Consider the following 4,877-nt stretch of genomic DNA (forward strand, 5'->3'; position numbering starts at 1 on the left):
ACCTGGAAGCAGGTTGGGTTGCAGGAGCAGATGGAAGGGGTTGGGATGGCTCCCAGGTGTGTGTCTGGGCTTCTCCCTTGCAGGCATTACATAAATGTTTTCTCTTTGTACCTGTTGATGTCTCTGATTAGTTAATTGGATTGGGAAGAGGGTCTTTCCTGTCAAGATTCTTTGCTACATTTAATTTTGGCATAATTCTTTCTATAGTTAAGCTCTCTTTTCTAAAATTTCAGGGGAGAAACATCATGAATATCATCTTCCACAAAGATGATACTCTCTCATGCCGCCCCCCCCAAAAGAATATAAATATTTGACTCATTATTTCAAACAATTAACAGTCATTTGTTATCAGTTTTATATAATTAATAAGAACTCATCTATATGAAGCATTTGACCCATTTCAAATTATTTTTCCCATGAACACCTTGAGGTTGGAAGTACAAGTTTCATTAGAATGATTTTGCACAGAGGGATAATGACTTTCAGAGCTAAGAAATGAATTGTCGAGTGTTACACAATCAACAATTGGACTAGCCCAGACAGGCCCTGAATCCCTAGACTCTCCTCTGAGAGTTCTTTTTATGACATCAGAAGTACTACCTCATTCACTGGTGCAGAACTTACTGAACTGGGAGCCCAAAAAATTTGATTCTCATTAAAAAGGGTAAAATAAACTAGAAGAAAGGATGTTCCCACAGAGCAGGGCAGGAAACCCATCTATTTAAGGATCTCTTCCAAGTGCTTTGAAAACAATAATCAACAGAAAGTGATTGACAAATTGAATATTTTCATTTGGAGCATCAACTGATGCTAAGTGAAACGAGCAGAACCAGAAGATCATTATACACTTCAACAATGATATTGTACGAGGATATATGCTGATGGAAGTGGATATAAAGTGGAAGAAGATATAAAGAGTTCTCAGGTATGTTCATGAGTGCTTAAAACCAAATTAAGGGCCACCTCCAATCTCTTCTCAACCCCAAGGGATATGTAGTTTGTGATTTTCAGGTCTACCATTTACTAATGTTTGCTGCAAAAATTAAATATATCACTTACTGAATGATTGCAACAATCACTTTTTAGACATTAAGCCATTAGAACAACTCTTTGGGTAATATTTTATATATGGATGGATGGAAGTGGGAAGATGTCATTCCACTGTGCTCTTGGTCCTCTACCAGTGCAAATGCTTGTCATAGCTTTGCATGATAAGGGAAAGGGACCACAGAGAAGCATACAGAACATCTGGTAAAATGTTATATTCTACTTACTTTTTATAGAACAATAGTTCTTAATCATTTTTATCTATCATATACACCTTTAGCAATTTGGTAAAGCTTTTGGACCCATTCTAAATATAAATAAAATGTAAAGTATTAGAAAGGAAACAAAGTATAATGATATGGTTACTATAATCTATTTATCTCAATCTCTATAATATCAGTATAGCTCTATAATTTATATCAATTTAATTTATATTTATACCACATCCCTTCCCCTCTCTCCCTCAATCTTCTCTCTCTCTCTCTCTCTCTCTCTCTCTCTCTCTCTCTCTCTCTCTCTCTCTGTCTCTCTCTCTCTCTCTCTCTCTCTCTCTCTCTGTCTCTGTCTCTCTCTCTCTCTCTGTCTCTCTCTCTCTCTCTCTCTCTCTCTCTCTCTCTCTCTCTCTCTCTCTCCCCGTCTCTGTCTCTGTCTCTCTGTCTCTGTCTCTGTCTCTGTCTCTCTCTCTCTCTCTCTCTCTCTCTCTCTGTCTCTCGCTCTCTCTCCGTCTCTGTCTCTGTCTCTGTCTCTCTCTCTCTCTGTCTCTCTCTCTCTCTCTCTCTCTCTCTTTATGTATGTGTCTTTCTCTGTCTCTCTGTCTTGGTCTCCATCTCGATTCTCTGTATATCTGTGTGTGTGTGGATAAGTGTGTGTTCCTTCAGTACATTATTGTCACGTAGCAAGAATTTAGTAATATTTATTGAATTGGATAGAATAATCATATGAAAATATCATAATGATGATTTTACTGATACTTTTCCATATTTTTTCCTTCAGTAGTTACGTCTTGTTTGGATTGTGATTTTAAAAGTTTTGATTTTTGATTTTCATTAATGTGGCTATTACCAGCAGCTTTCTTTGCATTATAAAAAAGCTTTATCACTTCATAGGACTTTCCTCACCTTATTCTTTTTGTAATGCTAAAATATCTATTTTTTAAAAATCCACTCTAACACATATTCTGAGCAAATATTGTCCTAAAATTTTTCTGGAGATTGCTCACATAATTTTGTGAATTGTCCATCAACTTAATCCTTCACAAGAAAGTTAATCTTTAGAACATTTAGAAAATTTGGCAGTTGCCTAATTATAAGTGAACTTCAAGTGAAAAGTTCAAGATATGAAAATAAAATCATTACCTTTTTCACATGGGATGAAATCACATTCAGCTGCTCTTTTGATAGATATTTGTATAATTATATATGTATAATTGATTTCCTCTTTCTCCAAAAACAAGAAAATAAGGATACTATCTCTTTCTAAAACACAAATAATCCAAAGCTCTTTAAATAGATTTCTGTTCAGTTCTGCTCTGTGGGGATAGTTCCTCAACTACACTGAGGTCACTTTTTATTTTTTAATGAGATTCACTTTCTTCTGAGTCCAAGTCCAAAGTATTAAAAATATATTAATGAGGCCACTTGTTATTATAGAAAGACTCTTGGGCTTTTCATTCAAACATCTTGATTCCAGTCTTGACTCTACTACTTTCTAGATGAGTGAGTGCTGCCCATTCATTTTCATTCTTCCTGAAAGTTGGGTCTTCTTGTATAAATTAATTAGATGCACTCTCAACTTCTTTATCATAAAGTTCTTGGGAGGAATGAGCTTTTAACACTGAAAGCCCTTGGGGAATGATTTATATTGTTTTATTTCAAAATCAATCGAAATAATTTTCTTCATTCATTTGTAACAAAACCAGAGAGTACTTCTGGCCATTTTTTTTCTTTCCTGTGGCATGTGTGTTGCAAAATAATAGTAATATTGATCTCACCTTAGTCATCTATATGACTGCCATCATATTGTAGTGATTCAGAGCTATGCAAACAGATAATTAAATTTTCAAATCAAGCAGAGGTCTCTGACAATTGGTGAATTTATTTAAATAGTATAACTTTTTTTTTTTTTATAATAGTTACTTTATTCGATTAACTAGAAAGGAAGAAATGCATCCTGCGAGAAAGTGGTCTAAAATTTGTGATTTAAATAACTAGAGCATATTAGGAAATATCTATCCAAAACCTATAGGCCACTAAAATTTATTCAACTTGGTTTCCTAATTTTTGGTTCAATGCACTATAGTAATTGTATATTTTTTTAAAATATGATTTCTACAAAGAATAGATTGAGAAGTCACTGGAAAATTGAAATTAGGATATTCATTTAAATTCAAGTATCTTGTTAAAAGAAAACATGGATAGGAATAGCTTATGTTTATCTATTAAGATTGTTATTAATGAAAATATAACTACCAAGTATATTTAAGTAATAAATATTTATATTTCTTAGGAAATCATGAATTATTTAGTCTTTCTGTTGTAGTAACTATTATAAATAAAACCATATAAATTAATATCCATGTAGTTTCTATAACTTCCTGGCATTAATATATCAAAATTATGTAGTTTCAGAAAACTATCTTTAGAATATAACAAAAATAGTTCTAATCTTGTAAATAATTAATCTAGAAACTTCTGACTTTTTAGGAATAACTATAGCTAATGGGACCAGGACTTCTGCTTCTGAGAGGCTTTATAAGACAAAGTTGCAGAACACCATTGGCCTCAAATCAAACTTCAACTATATTGTGCTGCTGTTTTTAGTGACTCCTGGACTTTTCCTTCCCTGATTTCTTATTTCTAGACATAAAACAAAAGACAGTATTTGCCCTCAAGAAGCCTCTAATCTAATGGGAGGACATCAAGCAAACATATGTACAAACAGGTTAGAAAAAAAAAATTAACAGAAGGATTGAATTAAAATTGAATTAAAATGGTTGGGAAAGATTTTCTATAGAAGATGGATTATTAGAAGCTACATGAAGGAATTCAGGGAATCCAGGAGGTAGAGATGAGAAGGGAGGAAATTCCAGGCATTTGGGGACATCCAGGATATATTATTGGAGCCCAGAGATGAAACTTCATTTATGGAATATTATTGGAGAGTCAAGATGGCATCATGTTCATGGAACTGCAACGAGGTTCACTGTTGATTGGAGGTGTTGCTGATGGAAGACTATATTGTACAACCTTCTTTGAAGTTTGGAGAAGCACAACAAAGCAAGAGGGCAAGACTTTATGATGTGGTTAGTAGCAGTGTGGAGTTGTGAGAATCCCCTTCTGGTCGGTGCATGAAGCTGTAAAAATTCACAAACTGGCAATAGAAGTTTAACAGCATTGGAGAATTCAGCTTTGCTAGGAGATGGACTTCCTCAGCGGCAAGGTCCTGAGCAGCTCACCATCTCCCATTCGTCCGGCCCACAGAAAATAGCCGCTAGAGCCGGGACCTCTTCTTGTACCAGTTCGCTCATGTTGGCGGCTATAACTTTTTTGAACCTCAATTTTGTTATCCAGAAAATGAAAGAAACTTACTACATGATCATCAAGGTCCCTTTGAGGCATAAAATACTTTAAGGTTTGTGAAGTATTTTGATTGTTTGATAGTCTTTTTTGCTCATTTTCAAATTCTATAAGTTTCATACTATTACCATTCCTACTTTTCAAGAGTAGAAATTGAAGTACAAAGTACTAAAGTGACTTTGCTAGTGTCATAAATCTAGCATATATTCAGGCAGTATCTTATATATATATATATATATATATATATATATATAT

General features: G+C 34.1%; 1 long non-coding RNA gene across 1 annotated transcript; it reads left to right on the forward strand.

The window, feature by feature from the left end:
- The first annotated feature begins 713 nt into the window (after positions 1-713).
- Positions 714-4,582, forward strand: LOC141545650 (uncharacterized). The gene is made up of 2 exons (XR_012483103.1): positions 714-925; positions 3,750-4,582. It is a non-coding gene; the product is annotated as an uncharacterized LOC141545650 (long non-coding RNA).
- Positions 4,583-4,877: the final 295 nt, after the last annotated feature.

The sequence above is a fragment of the Sminthopsis crassicaudata genome, chromosome 6, assembly GCF_048593235.1.
Source record: "Sminthopsis crassicaudata isolate SCR6 chromosome 6, ASM4859323v1, whole genome shotgun sequence".
Classification (NCBI taxonomy): Eukaryota; Metazoa; Chordata; class Mammalia; order Dasyuromorphia; family Dasyuridae; genus Sminthopsis; species Sminthopsis crassicaudata.